Genomic DNA, 19846 nt, shown 5'->3' with positions numbered 1-19846 from the left:
CTTTGTGATTACTGATAGTTGCATAAGCTCTGTTTTTTCTTGTATATCCAAGCCGACTGGATGTCAGTGACATTTATATGTATGTAGGTTTTATTCCTGGTAAACATATCACACTTTATTAGTAATGTGATAGCTATCAGCTCAGCATAAAAACATTGCAGGAAATAGGGAGAAAAAAACTTATTAATTTTCCTAGAAGTTTCGAACACACACCATTCTGTAGAAAATAACCAGTCTGACCACACCGCTGTGCAAATTCAACGATAACCTTTTGTCAATGTTATTGTGGCTTATTAACATTTAATTTTAATATATTAGTAATAAAGATATCGATTGCCCTACTGCAGGTGTAAAATTGTTGCTTTACGAACGCTTTAAAGCTTATGATCCAGATCTTAAGAAAAATCAAAAGAAATACCTTTCATTTATTCTGTGGCTTGAAAAAGTACTTTGCCGCTGCTATAAATTTTTTTGAATAAATAAATCGCATGTTTAATAATATAAAGAATTGTTTTAAAATTTCAATTTTGTGATTAACGCAGTTTGTATATCAAAAGACAGATGGAAAGACACATATCTTCGCTGCAACCAAAACCTTTATAAATTTTCAAAGTATATTTTTATAAAAATTCTATAAAAAATGTGTTCGACGGTCATTAATTAATAAAAATATTATCGAATTCAAATTGAAAAAATGGGTTTCTGCCTTAAAACTTATTACGTTATATTATTAGTTCACAATGACCCAAAACATTTTAGGACGGGGTAAAGTCGAAAAAAGCAGAAGGGTTAAGAAATTTTGATAGCAGAACTTTTTTCTCATGTCTTTGGGCGCTTTTTAATGAATTTTGCTGTCGTCTGTCTTATCAGACCAGCAAATTCTGCAGGTATATTTTCAGATAGCCAAGTGGCTATAGGAGTAATTTCTGATGTGATAATCAATTTCGAGCTTGGTAAGAAATGCCGACCTACCTCAACTCTTGGCAGCAAACAAAATGACGGCAAAGTATCTAGATAGAGAGAATCCATTAACTCTTTATTCGGAGGGGTGGACTGTTACTGCCGGTTTCATCAGCAATTTAAGCGAAAAGTAATTTTTCCCTTCTGCCAGTTTTCGTAAGATTTCAAATTTAAAAAAAAATTTTTCACTTAGATTGCTTTTTTTTATCTATCCTCCCAAGTAGCTTCAAACAAACAAATTTCCCTATGAGAAGGTGGCCAAAATATATAAGTATATCCTGGGCGTCGAATAATCGTCGCCTACATATTAAAAATAGGGTTAGATTTTGAAGTGAAACTTCTTTAGCGGCGGTTGGTTGGTTGCGAGTAAATTGGCAAATTCAAAGGAAATTGCTCACGGAAATGGTTGCGGCTGAAACAAGCGCTTCTTGAGTGTATGCATATGGTATTAATTTAACAAAAACTTGCTAATAAAATGTTAAAGAATAACAAAGGTAAAAATAAAAACAAAAACAAAGGCAAAAATGAAGACCAAGGTAAATTCAAACACTTTACTTATATAAGGGCAAAGATGAAGGGGAATATGTAGATAAAGAAAATTATAAAAATAAAAGTAACAAGTAAGAAAGTCTAAGTTCGGGCGGAGCCGAACATTAAATACCCGGCGCAAGTATTAAATATATGTTTTTTCACCCTTCCGAAACCTTCCGCTAGATGGTAAGCCGAGGTGTATCAATTTTGAGTAAATTAGCGTCCTTCAATTTCGAAATATTGAAGTTTCAAGCATTTCTTAAATTTACCGTTATATGAGAATCGGCCGTTATTTTAGTCCGATTTCAATAATTTTCAACGTTTTGCTTACACGTGGCAAGTACAATAACCATACCGAGTTTGGTACAAATTGGTAGAACGGTTACCGATATACTTATATGTGATCATAAGCGGGCGGTGCCACGCCCATTTTCCAAAATTTTACCATAAACGTATTTCTTGGTAAAGAATTGTTGCAAGCATCAATTTTGAATAAATTAGCTTCAATATTTAATGATTTATCGAAAATTTTGTATTTCTCTAAATTACCGTTATATGGGATGTGGGCGTGGTTATTGTCCGATTTTAAAAAGTTTCGGCGGTTTTTTATGCTGTACCAAGGCCAACAACTGTGCCAAGTTTGGAAGAAATTGGTGCAGCGGTTACCAAGATATACACATGTAACCATAAGTGGGCGTGGCTACGCCCATTTTCCAAAAATTTATAATATTCTTATTTTTCGTCTAAAACTTATTGTAAATGTCAATTTTGATTGAATAATCTCCAGTAGTTGCTAAAATATCGCAGTTTTCGTATTTTTGAAAATTACCGTTATATGGGAAGTGGGCGTGGTTACTGTCTGATTTCGCCCATTTTCAATACCAACCTACCTTGGGTGATTGGAAACCCACACACCAAATTTCGTTGAGATATCTCAATTTTTGCTCGAGTTATCGTGTACACGGACGGACGGACAGACGGACAGACAGACATGGCTTAATCGACTTCTCTATTCATTCTGAGCATTTATGTATACATTTGTCTATATCTATCTCGATTCGTTTTGGCTGTTACAAACAACCGTTATGTAAACAAAATGAATATACCCTTGTGCACAAGTGCGCTCGGGTGTATAAAAAGATGAGGATGAGGATACCGATAAAAGTAAATATGAAGAGGATATATTCATCTAGGCTTCATTCGGGGTTTCGAAATCCTTTGGTATGCCAGTTCCTTTTTTCCTATTAGTAGCTAGACGTTTGCCATAGATTTTATTAGCTCGCGAAACGGTATTGCTTGACACGTTGGCCTTTTCAGCCATGGTTTCGAGAATCCAATATGGATTTTCCTAAAAGAATTCTCATAATTTCTTCATTTATTTATTTACTCATTTCGAAGCTTGATTTGAAAAGAATCAAATTTTCCATTTGAAACGTTATAAAAGTAAAAAATGCTTGCACTAATTTGCTACCAGTACCTATACCAATAACATTACAAACACTAATACGAATTCCAATTTCAACATCCACACCAAAAAGAATGCCGATATCAGTACCTTTAGCAATACCAATACCACCTGCCTTCTTTTCTCTCCACGATAGCATTTTTTCAAGCACGTAAAATGTAGGCTTTTAACATCTTGTTTTTCAACATTCTTCTTGTATCGCATTCGCCTTAGAGATTCCTCTTACAATTACCCTTAAATACAATCGAAGCCTATCTAAAATGTCAGCTTACAATTATTTGACTATGACATCTGCCATCACTCCATTTGTAATGTTAAAGTAAATCCATTTTTGTGATTATTGCTCTTCTATGCATAATCCATTGCAAGCATAGGCAGTCGTCCTTTTTTTCATCAACTCTCTATTATCAGCATTTCGCTATATTTGCATATTATTATACATATGTATGTGTGTGTACATTAAGACTAAATTTTATTTCCATTACTGTAAATTCACAATAGCCATATTAGCGCCGACAATGCAAAGCTGTTTGATAATCCACAGCGTTAACGATACTACTTTAAGCATGGAGGTTTCCCTTAATATCGCTAGCGAGCGCCTTAAGCTATGCTGCTCTCAATAAAGGATAGCGAGTAATACGAGTTAGCGAGGTGAAAATTGTTTTATTTTAAATAAAAACGAATTTGCAGCGCTTAAAGCCGCACACAGCAATTTTCGATTGCTACAAGAAAATACGCAAATTTTCTTTAAATAACTAAATTAAAAGCAACAAGAAAATGACAGACGTTCTCCTTTGCTTTTTTTCCCTATGAAGCGCTCCTCTACCTATATGTGTATGGATGGATGTATTTCTCTTGAAGTCTTTGCTATCTTCGTGCATACATACATACTTTGTAGCAGCTTACTATGCGCTTTAAACCATCGAATCTGTGTGAGAAACGAAAAAAAAAAACTAACGCCTGAACGACATTGATGATGTGCCAGCGAGAGTTTCAATTTAAATTATACGAAATCGAAATTGTTTCTCAGCCTTTTTTTTGTTGGTTTTGTGCTTTACTCGCCTATCTCATCTACCCACATATCCCATTTTCCTCGCACCGATTTTCATGATAGCTGCGACAAAGCATTTAAAATTGCGCAGACAATGGCAAATAAATAAACGAAAAATCGTGCGGGAGAATCTACATACAGTGACGAACAAAAGTATTGGCACAAAGAACTTTTCGCATTGTATGGCAAACTTTTTTTTATTACAATTTCTTTTCTCTAATTTTTTATAAAAATATAGTTAATTTTACAACGAAAAACAAAATAAAAAATAAAATCTATAAACTTTGTGCAAAACTCAGCAAAACTCCATAATCTTGCATACTAATTTTAAACTTTCTAATCAGATTTTTTAGAAAAATTCTATGTATATAACTTCAAACTTGCACTTGGTTATACTAAAATTGAATGGGCTGAAAAACTGCATACTTAAGATTTTTCTAACAAGTCTGATTACAAAATCGCTGATTAGTATGCAAATTTATTGAGTTTTGCACAGAGTTTAGAGATTTTGTTTTTATAATTTTTGTTGTTTTATGCACTACATTTAAAAAAATATATTTGCGAAAATAAATTTCAATAAAAAACTTTGCATAAATTACAAAAAATTCTCTGTGACAATACTTTTGTTCGTCACTGTAGATATAACGAAAAATCCAAATACAAGAAGTTTGTAAAGCCGACGTTAATCGAAAAAGAAGGAAGAAATTGCCAAAAAAAAAATATAATAAAAATCGGCACCAAGCGCGAGTTTTGCGAGATTAAAGAGAAAAACGGATAGCAGCAGAAATCCGTATTTGCAGTAAATGCTGTTCGATTACAATCAATACTACGCTTGACTGCTTGGATGTGGGTGATATGTAATGCTAGGGTAGTATGTAAGTATGTATGCGGTTGATAAGTGTATATGTATGTATGTCGAAAAGTAGGTGTGTAACTAAGTATTGATTCACGTAATGCAAATTAAGGCCCTCTCTTCTGCCTTTTGCTTTTGATTCTTTACTTTAAATGGCGCAGGTGCTGAGTTAAATCGGCAAGTTTGTTCAAAATTTTAACAATGGCTTTAGTTTTCTTAATTTTTTGCTTGCTAAATGTTATCCATTAAATCCATACTTTTTTAATTTTATGTTCCTGAAGTTTCTTTTGCCATTTTTATATCCATGTTAAGCATTTTTCCTTCATTATGAAGTCGTTGCTTATTTCGCGTCCATCCTCAGCTCTGCTCCAATTTTAAACACAAGCGACTCGTAAAACAACCAATAATCACATTAGCACCCTGGTGCTGTTGTTAGCAGATACTTGTGATAATAATTGATTTTTATAAGACTTTTTATTACAGTTAGTTGCAAAGTTCAAAGAAGGTGTAGGAAACCGCAAAGGAATTTTAAATTCTTCTACATTCAAACTTACTAGGATACGATATGACTTTGGATCTGTCTCCATAGCCTTGAGTATGGTGGAAGTTTCTGTTAAGTTTGTTTCCTTCATCTGTGGCTAATCAAAAAAAAATTTCAAGATAAAATTCAAGCATATAAAAATATGAAATTATTGTATACTACTCCAACTGAACCCAAATTTAAAGACAACGTATAAAACAAATACCAGACAATTTTATAAATTTGCAAGTTTTAGTTAGATTAAATCCGTACACTTGAGTGTCTCAAGTAAGTAAGTAAATTTAATGGGCTTATTTCACTTTGTACCGATATAAAAAAAAAACAAGATTTTGCTTAAAATCTTCACTTTCATCCAAAATAATTTGAAAACCAATCGAGTTAAATACAGCATACCTCGCAAAAGTTTATATATTTGTATAAGTATTTTGAAAATATTGACCAAGTTAGAATATTTATCTAAAAAATATATCTTATAATTATGTTTTCTTTAACTCTAGTTTTATTATCTTCCTATCAAGATATCTTAGTATAAACATGCATAATTACAAATTTAGTAGCACTAGCATAAGTTCCTAAGTCGATTAATGTTGTACGCCTAAATGTATGCTACACAAAAACTCAAAATTCCAAAATTATTTCAATTGAAAATCAAAGCAAATACAAAAGTAATTAAAAATTTTGCTTGCCTAATAAACTATTAAAATTAAACTGACCACAATGGTGGCCAAAAATTGCATGAATTAATAAATCGAAGGCATATGTAGGCATGTTGTGTATTTTTAAGCTGCTTACAATCAAGCTACTTATACACATAAAATGCTAATTAAAATATGATAAAAACTAATTTAGTAATTCACTATGGAGTGCAAATAATAACAAAAAACAAGAAAATCTGTAATATAATGAATTAATCAATATAATAATCAGATTAAAAACAATAGCAGCTTGCATTCAAGCTCAGTTAGTTTATAAATTAAATTTAATGCATTAAAAATTATGTTGAAATCAAAATCAAAACAAAAAATCAATTAAAATAGAAAACCAAAACAAAGCAAAACAAATGAATCTAATGTTCCTGTGTGTGTGTTGCAGATGCAAATTTTTCGGATTTTCCATATATACAATATCTAACACGTAAGTTTGTTGGTGGAGTTCGTTTATAAATGCTATACTCGCACTAAGGGTGTGAGTGTTGTAGTGGTTGACGGTCGATCCTTTTTGTTGCTGTTGAAAATTAGCTGTTTGGTTTACACTGCGTGATATATGTACATATGTAGGCGACAAAGAAAAGCTGACACTTTAGGGAGAATATGCAGTCGGTGCTAAATGTATGTGTACACCTTGTTGTAATATAAAATTCACAATTATTTTCATGCTAAATTTTTTTCATTAATTATTTATGAAAATATAGATAATTCTATAACAGAAACCATATAACACAAAGTTTCACACTTTATATAAAGTTCACAAAAATTAAAAACAGTTTTCATCACAATTTCAAAAATTGTATTAAAAATTTCTAGAAAATTTTCGAGTTTGCAGTTTTGTAGCCCGTTCAATTTCAGTACAAAGTGCAAGTTTCAAGTCGCTAGAAATTACCGTTGATTTTTTATAATTTTTTTTTTTTGTGGAGGGTGTTGCGCGTGATCAAAACCTATTTTTATATGGAAGGAAATGCGCAACACCCTCCACAAAAAAAAAAAAAATTACTAAAATTGAACGAGCTACAAAGCTGCATACTCAAAAATTTTCTAGAAATTCTGAATAAAAATTTTGAAGTTTTGATGAATTTTTGTAAACTTTATATAAAGTGTGTTATATGGTTTATGTTATAGAATAAGCTATATTTTCATAAATAATTAATGAAAAAAATTTTGCATGAAAATTATTTTGAATTTTATATTACAACATGGTGTACACTTACATATGACACCGACTGTATATCCGAGTGTCTACAAACAAAATTTTGTTTCTTTGTTCAAAAGCAATATTTCACTATCTAATTCCTTGCTTTTGCTGGAGTCCCTATCAATTATTTTCTTTTAACTTATTGTTAAGCCTTGTTCACAGCTCTGCTCTTACTAAATTAAGATTTTATTCTTAGTTTTAATTTTATACACTTGATTTTTAATTTTGATTTTATTCCTAAAAAGAGCTCCAAATGGTTGCGCGCAAGCTCAAACATAATAAATCGCCAGGCCGAGATGATAGCGTAGGCTATTTTCCGGCACATGAAAACAGCATGAGCCTACCTGAGTGGACGCAAAGTTTTACTTCAGACTAAAATTCTCTGTATCGCGAAAAAGGTCGCGAAGGGGGGATCCTCATCGAGTAGATTAGTAGCTAACAGTAACAAACCTGCTAATGTCATTTAAACTTTCTGCACTATCTCTACTTTATAAGCACCAAATGTGAACTCGCGCTTTACATACAGATAAGGCGTCGCATGAAAATAGTGTCATCAGTTCAACGGACCCAGGGAGAGTGTTTTACACTTTGCTGTAGTGACGACAGCTTTGCTGACGCATATTCGGTCTAATATGACTGCATCGGCATGGCGCATTTCAATCCCAGTGAACTTTCCACAAGTAGTAAGATCTTGTTGTTTGCACCAATTACTGCCCACCAAGCAATTGAGTCGACCTTATTAGTTTGGCTTCAGACCTGCTAAATTTCCACATTTTCACGGCACGTCAGGACCTGTAAAAGACACTCCCTGCCCGCCGTTTTTAAACCCACTTGGAGAGAAAGACCAAAAACAAAGCGCCTTCTGGCAACACACAATGAGTATCCGTGCCTAGGGACGCACGCCACGGTTTAAAGTAATATAAAGTAAAGCAGCAAAGGACTTCGTCTAACCAGGATTCAGCATTGACAGCAGACCAGACTGTAGATCGAAGGAAGACTATCTCTTGCCGAAGCGGATCTACTTTGAGCTCGGTAGGCTATTGGAAAGCAGAGCTCTTGCTCGACAAACAAAGATCACGCTCCGCAAGTTTCTTATTAATGCCCCTTCCTTTAAATGGCGCAGAAACTTGGACGATTTAGAACAGTCATGCCCAGCGCAGGGCACTTGCATATGGAATTCTGCCAGCGCAGGGCACTTGCTTATGGAGTTCTGCCGACGTTGGGCATGACTGATTTAGAACAATAATAAAGGGATGTGTGTGCTTTAGGGGATACCGACAGAACTATTCTGGGCTACCCAATTAGATGGCATGGCAAACTGTGGGAGCTTTTTTCTGCACTTGGGGTTCAACAATTTGTGCAACTTCGTAACAAACTGCAAACTGGTTGTAGTGCCTAATAAGAAGAAACTGAAAAAGGATTTTTTTTTTTTTTTAATTTTCGATTTCTATTTTGTTATATTTTTTTCAATGAAATTTTTTTGATCAGGGATGGAAAACCATCATTATTTTTTTTAATTTTAAATGAAAAATTTTAACTCACATATTTGTATTAGAAAAAAAAAAACATTTTAAATATTTGAACAAAGTAATTCAAAACAATTGAAAAAGATAATGAATAAATGCTGATTTAAATTATTTTACTCATAATTAGTACGTTTCCAAATTTAAATAATTTTTATTCAGTGTTATGCTGGTATTATTCAAAGCCCATATTTAACAAATTTTTAATTACACTCAATACAGAATTTTGTTCATAATTAAATTTTTACATTCTACATTCGCATTTATTTCACATCATTACCACATTTCCCAACATCAGCTCGATTTTACTAACAGTTTCTTATTTTTAATTTAACACCTTAAACACAACATGCATTAATTTAACACACACATACATACACATGTGCTCGATGTGCGCGCAGCTGCCATTTACCAACTCATCAAAGTAAATAAATTACTTATTTTCACTCTCGCTTCCGTTATAAATATTTGTTCATGAAAAATTAATTTTTTACATTTCATGTAAATATCCCAATAACAACAATAATATTACACGCACGCTTACAACAATAAACAGGAGCTTCATTAAACATTATATATTTATGTATGTACATATGTACTTATGTATGTATGTGTAGCTTTCATAAAATACTCAGAAAAATTAAAAATTTATTTTTACCTAAAAAAAACACAGTTTTAATTTGCATGTAGTGGTGGTAACCATATGTCGACGTGCGTGCAATGCTTTTGTGCAACAGGATATGTAGTAAATAAATGGTATGGACCGCTTTTGTTTAACAGATTGAAAAAAAATTGTAATGAAAATAAAAATCCGAAAATTGTTCGTTGCCATGAGCAGCGCAAGCGAAAAGTTGAAAATAAACGCGCAAAGTAATAAAGTAAATAAATTCATGAACATAACTAGTCATGCGCAAATCATTTATGTATGCATGTACATTAGACTGGGTCGCAAGAAGAAAAAAGAAGAATGCAATTACCCGCTTTAGTTGAAACCATTCTTGGAGAGGAGTTTAGAGATATAGAATATGTCCTTGGTGAGTTCTAATTTTTTTATTTATGACTTGATTTCGAAATGTTGTTATATATCATTGGAAAGATAAGTTTTTTTTAATTAAATTAAATCACAAAAACATTTATCTTTCCTTTTAAAGCAATTAAAACAAATTAATAAAATTAAATTAAATTAAAATAAAGCAAAAATAAATAAAAATAATTTTAAAAATTAAAGTAAAAAAATATATATATATTTTTTTAAACAATAAAATCTAAAAATAAATTAGAAAAAGAAAAAAATGTAAGTAAAAAATTAAAAAATAACGTACTATTACAATTAAAAAAAAATGTTTTTAAAAGTAAATATAAAAAGTTAAAGCAAATGAAATAATAGAAAATTGATTTCATAAAAAAATAAATAAAATCTAAAAATCAAAAGAAAATCAAACCCACAAAAGAAACCCAAATTAAATTAAAACAGACAACATAAAGTAAGCTTCTAGAAATTAAATGATTTAAAAAAGAATAACATCCAAAAGTTTAAAAAAATTATATTAAGAAAGAACAAAAATAAATTAGGATATAAAAAAATAACATAAGGTTCTAAAAATTAATTAATTAAATTAAAACAAATCCTTTATAAATAAAGAAATCTAAAAATCAAAAGAAAGTTAATCTTTTAAAAGAAAATAAATAAATAAACGAAATAAATTCCTAAAAATTAAATTAAATTAAAACAAAAATGTTTTTCTTTTTAAAAGAATAACATCTAAAAATTAAAAGTAAATCAAGTTTTTTAAGTAATTAAAGTTTATAAAAAAAAATACTTAAGATAAATTTCTATAAATTAAATTAAATTAAAAAATATATGTTTTTCCTTTTAAAGCAATAATATCTGAAGATTAAAAGAAAATGTAATTGAAAGGAAAAAAATTCTAGTTTGAAAAAAAAAAAAACGAACTCAGATCTCTCGAACGGCATGCCAGGGGTTTTTCGCTCAGCCATTGCGACTGCTGTAGCGACGCGAGCTTAATGACATACAAGTGCTGTCTCTCAAAATAGATTTTCGGCACTAGTGGTATATGAGAGAGCTTTTTTTCTAAGACTAGTGCTAAAATAACAAAAGTCTTTCCAACTATCTTGCCATCTTTCCTTCATTTGTCTTGCGAAAGACTTCTTACTATCCCAGCCAGAATGGCCCTATAAATAATGTTGGTAGATAACACATACGCTGCGGCAAGTGAGTAACTTAGGCTGCAGCCTGCTGGCAGTCACTAACAGTCAAATAGTCAAGTCGCGTTGAGTTTTGAAATATGAAGATTTTACTAGTACATTCAAATTAAGTAACTCTAGTCTGCTTGATTACTCGCTTGACAGCCAAAGTTGCTCGCTTGGTGGGGCGTATGAGTTATTCGGAATTTAGTATACTATAGCCTATAGCCTATATATATAATATATATAATATAGGCTATATGCTAAAGAGCCACTTGATGCCGACCGCAACGTAGACAGTTGGATATTACTTAAAGATATAATTTCAAAAATGTATGTATCACACTTTTATATCGAATACATTTCGATTTTTGCTATTTTTAGCGCTCGCTGAGGAGGAAATTTTTCAGAACCCCGAAATGTGAACCTAGGAGTCCCCTTTTCATATTTTTCGTCATATCTTCGGCATATCTTCAAGTACTCCGGTCTGCATAGTGCTTAGCATCAGATCTTATCACCCTAATGTAATTAAACTTAATGTCATTTAAGCTTTTGCCAAAGAAATATTTCTGGCTCAAGACCATTTCCTGATAATTTGAGGATCATTTTGGTGCTGATAAGGGTCCATTTCGGGAGACCGTTTCAAGACTATTTCAGTGTCAAACAGAGCGTAGCTCGGTATAATTTCGGGATTCGGTCGAGACCGTTTCGGGACTTTTTAAAGATCCTTTCGTTACTAGTTCAGGATCATTTCATGACCGTTTTTTTCTTTACTCATGCCTTTTCTTCGAAATTGCCTTACAGCGATGTACCGCAAACTTTTTTTTGTTTGCTTGTGAAGTGGTGCTGTCTAATGTACATATTACATATCACTACATAGTGTATGTACATACATACATTTATGAACAGTGGCGTGTATGGCGCTGCATTTAAGCTGCTAGTGTGTGTCGTCTTTGCATTTCGTGAGTTTTGCGCATTTTCGCACAACAAACAAAGCCACGCGTAAGTGGACGACAATGAGCGGCGCATATGTGTGAAATTCCATGCATACAAACATACATACATGTTCATATTCCTGTTGTCCGTCGTATAGCATATTGAGCGCCACATTTCAGATCAGACGATGCAAGTGCTTTTTGTTAAGTGCTTATGAACAAAAAAAAAAGCACACAATTAGGGGCAGACGCGGTTACCCAGTCGGCCTTTCAATGAGGTCAATTGGGTAAAAGTGATTAAATTAGAGCATTTCAATTAATTGCATTTAAAACAAGACGCATAATTATGGGCAAATATGAATGACATGAAAAACAGCAGAATTTTAAAACTTAAAAAAATAAAAAATTTAATTTTGTTTGAACAAAATTGCAATATTTCGCTTGCTTGCGCGATTAGACTCAAATTTAAAAACAAAATTTTTTTCTTCATCTCGTTGTGGTTAAGGCGCTCAGCCATAAACGAAAAACAACGACGAAAATACGCACTTAAATACCTACGACATTCCGTAGCCCATATATTCTGCAACAAAGCAAAGCGCCGCATATGCGACCACAGACACACACACATATGTATGTACAGTCATGTGTAAAATAATGATTTTTGATAATGTTTTTTGTGGTTGGTGTCATTGTTTTCTTCCATGCAAAAAAAAATTGTGGAACAGACTTTGTATGGAAGAAAATGCATGACAGGTCAGAAAAAAAATTGAATGGGCTCTACAACTGCACTCTTATATTATTTTCAAAAATTTATAATAATTTTTTTTTTTTATTATTTTTCTACAAAGTTTTATATAAAAATAATAAAGATTAAATAAACCAAGGAAGTTTATCAAAAACTGGTCGAAATATCGTGCACCTATTATTTTTCACATCACTATATGCAAACATGCACATCGATGTGTTTGCATTTGCTATTAAAGCCGAGTGTGTAACCAAAGCGCAAGTACTGGACGCGGCCTGTCACGCACTGCTATCATACCCTTAAGCGCTTTAGTCAACGTGTAACGTTGAAAGAACGTAGAAAAAGCAAATATAAGCACATACATGCGTGCATATATGAATGTTATCTCTTTTCATTTTTTCCAATATTTCTGGATATTTTTCTTTTTTCACTTCTTACTCATACAGAGTGCAATTCGCTTTGATGTAAGCACTACCTACCTACATACACACGTCCATTCCTATTTCTAGCATATACGCTATTTGTATCGGGTATTAAACGTAAACATACATTCACACGTTTCGTTGATTTGTTTAGGGACTTAGCGGTAAAGCTTGTTACGTGCTCTTTTCCAGTGCTTCAGTGCTCGCTGTTGCCCCGTTTGTAGCGGAAAAATCTGGCATTTTACAGCGTAAAGTTGCTCATACGCTTGTGTAGTTTGTGCAAAGGAAAGTAATGGATTTAATTTTGTGCTGCGTTTAAAACAGAACAAAAAAATCACGATTTACACATGGTCATTTCCACAAAGGAAGTGTACATTTACTTGACGGTGACATAGTACTTAGCTCTTCTTTGATTTTGTTTTAATAGAAATTTCTTGAAAATGTTTCCTTCTCAATGAGCTGGTTCACTTACATACTTCCGTTGGCTTAGGTCGCTGGTTTTCTCTTGTCGCCATTCTTTTTTTTTTCTTCCTTTTAACCTTTTCATAATTATTACTTATTGCACTCTTACCCTCTTCTCTTCCACAGATCCACCGGAGATTATCAAGAAGCCTCAGAATCAGGGTGTACGCGTGGGTGGCGTGGCTAGTTTCTACTGTGCTGCTCGTGGCGATCCACCGCCATCGATAGTTTGGCGCAAGAATGCTAAGAAAGTATCCGGTAAGTTTTAAAGCTATTAACTATATTAATAGCTAGCAAATACCCGGCCTGTTTCGCTGCGCCTTAAAGTTATTTTGTGTTGTTACACCTCCCAAAACTTATAAATAAAAAATTAAATAAATTTAAAGGGATTAATGAAGTGAGATTTTTAAACAAATTTTCGATTTTTGAAGTATTCTTAATTTTTTATGAATGTGGCTGCTTAATTTAATTTATTTTCGAAGGTATGTATTTAAAAAGTAAAAAAGTATAAACGATTCGTATACCGTATATTTATCTTCCATAAAAAGCGGAAATCCAATTTCTTTTGTAGTTTAAGCAAAAATGTGCGCGAGGTATTTACTAGTTGGAGATATTTCCATATCAAAGTATTCTCAAATATTTTCGTTTGATACCCATATTGTAATAGTCAGCTGATCTTATCGATTTAACGGAATTAGATTTTTCAAATAGTTGGCATCCCGCTTCAAAAATATTTTCGCCAGCAAACTTTCTTAAACCACATTAGCGTAATACCCGTATTGTAATATTTCATTTATTTTATCAATTTTATTGAATAAAATTTTTCAAACAGGTGGCAGCCCTCCTCAAAAATATTTCCGGCAGTAAACTTTCCTCGACTGAATTCCAGAATTTCTAACCGCATTCACACATGCATTTATTTAGATAGATTCCACTTTTTCATTGGAAAATTTTTTGGATTAGTCATTTAAGCACTCATTCCCTTTTTATTCATCAATCGATTTTCTTCATTAATAGCTTGATTTTTTTTTGTAACAGAATGCACTTTAACACAAATTAAAACAAAAAACAACTACACAGAATCAGTTCTTTTTTTTAATTTTTTCATCTGTTAAAATTTTACTTTTTTTTATATTTTTTTTTATGAAAAAACAAAAAATCTTGAAGTATTAATTCATTTCTCAGAAACCACCGGGCTTATAGAAAAGTTGTGTATTTGCCGTTTATGAAGAATTTCGTTAACTTTCATCAGCCGTACTTCGTATTAAAATTGTTAAATTAGTTCGTAAGATATACGAGCCACTAACCCGATTTTCAGAATCATTGAGCGATTCTACCTTGGAATTGGATAGGGGCATCCGTAGAAAAAACACAAATTTTGGGATCCAGTGTTACCAGTGTAGTGAAAAGAGCGACTTTCCAGGAATCCTATATACCAAATAATAAAAGTTAATATTGTAGGAACTAAAAATACATATATAAAACACAATTACGTGGCAAAGCAATATGATTAATGGTGAATGATATTTCAGGCAGACAATACATTGGAAAATATTGCAAGAAATTATTTTCGTTGAAAGAAAGATTTATTACAAAAATACATATTTCAGCGAAAAGTATTGTTTTGTTTGTACTTCCCAAGAATACATATATGTAACTTGGTTATTGTTGCCACTGCTTTCGAAAAAAAAATCATTATATGTATTTAAATAAGTTCGCGCTTGTTTATATAGCAAAGCAAATGCAGTTTTCAGCTCCTCCTCTTCTTCTAATGTGTTCGACTTCAGACCGAAAGCTGCATATCGTCGATGCCTTTGCAAAACCGGCCGTCGACCTCAAAACCTTAACGAGAGAGCAAAAAAACGTTTCTTTGAGGCCGTTGACTTTATCAGGGATATGTGGGTAAAATTTTACTAACAAAAATTTGCAAAAAGCAATTCAGATGCATATAATTTTTATTCTGAATGTAAATATAACGCACTTTTTTCCATACGAAAAAATTGTCGAACATACTTTGTATAGAAGAAAATGCGTTACGATAAATTGCCAAAAATCAACGCGATTTTTTAGCAACTTAAAACACACATTCTATTAAAATTGAATGGGCTATAAAACTAATAATAATAATAATAATAGATTGGCGCTTACACATATGTTAGTGTTTGGCCGAGCTTCTCCTCCGATTTGTGGCGTGCGCCTTGATGTTGTCACACAAAGCGGAGGGACCTACAGTTTTACGCCGACTCCGAACGGCAATAGTATTTTTATGAGAAGCTGTTTTTCATGGCAGAAATACACTCGGAGGTTTGCCATTGCCTGCCGAGGGACGACCGCTGTTAAGAGGGCTATAAAACTACATACTCAAAAAAAGTATTACATAAAGTTGAAAATTTAGATGCAAGTTTACAGAATTTTTATAATTTTTGCACAAAATTTGAAATATGAATTTATAAAATTTTTTTGATTGACATCTGCTATTCTCCAGACTAGATGCGAAGATGGCGTTTAAATTTTCTGGGCTGAGATACGTTGAAAATATTTGTTTTTTCTCGGAAAATTATTATCATCACTTTGCACCCTACTCATTTTTCTTTTTTGTTTCTTTTCTTCAATAACATAGCTAGTGTGCCCTACCTTTATCATTTTCATCTCGGAGAATAATAGAGTTAAGGTCACATTCTAAGAAACAAAATAGATTTAAACCTTTTGTAAAGTGAAATTTTCATACAAAGTTTCGATTTATAGAGCATTTAGAGTATTCTTTATTTTTAAACTGAACCTTCTTTCACTAGACACTTCCACTTCAACAGTTGAGTCGTGTATAGGACGCATTACATCGAATTTTGTGAAGTAATTGGATCGTGTATAGTTTGCATAATATCGACCTTGGCACCTTCTCGCGGTTTTCGCTAGCTTCTAAGCAGACATAAAGCATACGACGATTCATATTAGGAATAACAGAGGGAAAATCCGAAGCAGCATTTGCCTTACAGGCAGCGAAATTTCGCTACCAAGAAATGACACCACTTCGTGTAACCGCAATTCTAGGTACCTTGTTAACGTTTTAATTTATTCAGAAATTTACCGGTTACGAAAAATATGATTTAAAATTTGACAGGACCTTTATTTATCGGTAAACTTTTTGTTTGTTAGCAACGCAGAATGGGCCTGTCAGTATCGGGTTTCGATACTAACGGGTGATTTTTTTGAGGTTAGGATTTTCATGCATTAGTATTTGACAGATCACGTGGGATTTCAGACATGGTGTCAAAGAGAAAGATGCTCAGTATGCTTTGACATTTCATCATGAATAGACTTACTAACGAGCAACGCTTGCAAATCATTGAATTTTATTACCAAAATCAGTGTTCGGTTCGAAATGTGTTTCGCAAACCCAATTGCTGCGAACGGCGACGAATCGACATTTCACGGTCTTCAGCAACACTCTCAGAAACAGACGCAATATTCTCTTCTGTACGCACTGTACGCATTCGTGTGGTTGGTTTAATGTCCAATAAAGTAAACTGAGTGCGAAACTTGGTCACAATCGCATTAATTGTTTGCTCACTTGGTCGATTATGTAGACCATAAATCGGACGTAAAGCGAACCGAACACTGATTTTGGTAATAAAATTCAATGATTTGCAAGCGTTGCTCGTTAGTAAGTCTATTCATGATGAAATGTCAAAGCATACTGAGCATCTTTCTCTTTGACACCATGTCTGAAATCCCACGTGATCTGTCAAATACTAATGCATGAAAATCCTAACCTCAAAAAAATCACCCGTTAGTATTTTTATCCGTTACCTACTCAGTACCTACTTGGTTCAAAATACTTGGTATCGAACGAAAAGTATCGATTATGTGATTGCATTTTTTCGTACCGTTTCATGCCTAATGCCACCTAAATGAAGTCTAGATAGTACTGTCATGCTTTGGCAAAGATTTACTATCTACTTATATACATACATATATGCTACGGTCTTTTTGGTTTTATTTATAAAAATTAATGGTTATAAATGATTTATCTTTTTTTTATCAGGCACGCAATCCCGTTACACGGTGCTAGAACAACCTGGCGGCATTTCTATATTACGCATTGAACCAGTACGTGCCGGTCGTGACGATGCACCATACGAATGTGTAGCTGAAAATGGTGTTGGTGATGCAGTATCGGCTGATGCAACTTTAACTGTTTATGAAGGTAAGTGAAATGCATAGAATATACATACAAACATATGTATGTAGTTGCCAAACAAAAATGAAATGCTTAAAAACATACAAAAACTAAAAAAAAATATATTAATAGAAAAGTGTGAAAGACAAATGAATGACATTATGAATACCCAGCGTAGTTATTTTAAATGCAACACTGCGAAAGGGAAATAATATTTTATATGAAACCCTTTTCATGGCAAAATTGGACTGGAAGAAAAATATGTTTTCTATAACTTTTTTGATGCTGCTCAAATCCTCAAAAGAGTCTGGGTTCTATTGAATGTTATACTCCCATCTAACCACTCGTCTACGGCAGCTCCATATCTTTATCCTGCCAATCAATATCGAACCTTCTATGAATAAGTTCTGCAAAAACTTTGAAATTGTTTAAATCCAGAAGAATTTAATTAACATTCTTCCTTGGCCAGTATTAAGAGATTTCGTGCATTGATTTTCAATTAAATTTTCTGTGGAAATAAAAGATAAGTTACAGGGAAAACTAAAGCAACAAATGCAATTAAGAGCATTTTCTACTAAAAGCCAAAAAGAAAAACTTTAAACAATATCGGAAATAAAGGCGGAAAAGCATGCAAGTTTACATGGTTGAGAATAAATTTACATTAAATAAACAAAATAGATGTACAGTGGTGGTCACATAAATAGTGATACTACTTCTTTCGAAGGTTTGGCCATTTATTTTTTTTATTTATTTTTATTTACATTCAACAATTTTTATTCAGCTTGAGGCCGTTTTTAATGAAAAAACTTATTGTGGAAAAGCAACAATTATGTGAAAAAATGGTAGAAGTGATAGCTATTTCAGAAATCACCACAATTCCTCATTTTTATTTACAAAAATGTAGTGTTTACTACAACGAAAAGTGTGCAACACAAAGTTTTAAACCTTGTACAAGATTTATAAAAATTCGCCCAATTAAAAAAAAAAATCTTAAAATTTGCAAACTTTTCATTAGAACTTTTTTCTTAACTGATGGTTTTGCTCGTTTACTCCTATATCAAATTTTTTTTATGTACTTTGTATGTAAGGAAAAAAATGCGTAACATCGTTAGAAAAAAATTCTCAAAAATCAAAACGAATTTTAAGTCGCTTAAAAAATGCTCAATATAATCTTAAAATTGAATGAAATTTTAATGACCATTTTTGAGATTTTGCAACTTTTTATAAATTTCTTACAAGATTTAAAAGTTTGAGTTACCTGGTTTTCGTTGTGGCATAAACTATATTTTTGTAAAAAAAAAAATATATATGGTCAAATCTCGTAAAGAAGTAACGCTCTTAATTGTGTGACCACCACTGTATGTACCTATGAAGCAATAAATGTGCGTAGGCACACATTTAAATATGTATAACGCTTTGTCCGTCTGCTTAACTGCCTGAGTAAAGAAGTTAATTGCATGCCAATGTGAATACGTATGCTTTTAAAGTACAAATATGTATGTATATACATATGTACATACATACATCTGCCATTTGTATGTGCACACATTCTGTCTTAGCACTTGATTTAGTTTATTTTACAAACTGTAAATCGTTTAAGGATAAAGTTTTTTGATAGTCCAAACCAAAAGCCTAATCAACTTAGATCGTTACCAAAAACCAAACAAGCAGCTAAGTAAACTAAACAATTGGAACAACAACATAAACACTTCTCAAACCTTCTTCTACATACATACATATGTACATACAAACATATAAACTCTCAACCCAATTGGCTTCGTTCGTTTATCCCACCATCCCCAATTTTATGTAGCCCCTTACTTAGCACCCAAGCCAGCTAACAGCTAATCAGCCTTTACCAAAACTACAGTTTGTGTAAAACTTTTCAAGTGTGATGCTGTCAAAGGCGGATGTGTGGTTGTCAGTAATGCGTGTGAGTGTGTGTGTGTAGACTAGAGAGCTTGTTCATCGGTTTACTAAGTGCCTACATCTGCATACTGTGTGGTAACTTAGGATACAGATATGTATGTACAGTTGTCCACAAAATAATAGGAGTGCGATATTTTGA

General features: G+C 32.6%; 1 protein-coding gene across 1 annotated transcript in view; it reads left to right on the top strand.

The window, feature by feature from the left end:
• Positions 1 to 6486: 6486 nt before the first annotated feature.
• Positions 6487 to 19846, top strand: part of LOC108360477 (tyrosine-protein phosphatase Lar-like) — a gene marked incomplete at its 3' end in the record, with an annotated part of 113605 nt that continues 100245 nt past the window's right edge. Inside the window, exons 1-3 of the mRNA XM_017612756.1 lie at positions 6487 to 6535; positions 13728 to 13859; positions 17644 to 17805. The remainder of the gene's footprint in view (positions 6536 to 13727; positions 13860 to 17643; positions 17806 to 19846) is intronic.

This window comes from Rhagoletis zephyria, unplaced genomic scaffold, assembly GCF_001687245.7.
Source record: "Rhagoletis zephyria isolate East Lansing unplaced genomic scaffold, Rhagoletis_zephyria_1.1 Rzeph_scaffold_00579, whole genome shotgun sequence".
NCBI classification, from domain to species: Eukaryota; Metazoa; Arthropoda; class Insecta; order Diptera; family Tephritidae; genus Rhagoletis; species Rhagoletis zephyria.
The sequence above is the reverse complement of the archived record's forward strand: the minus strand, read 5'-3'. Positions and strand labels throughout refer to the sequence as shown.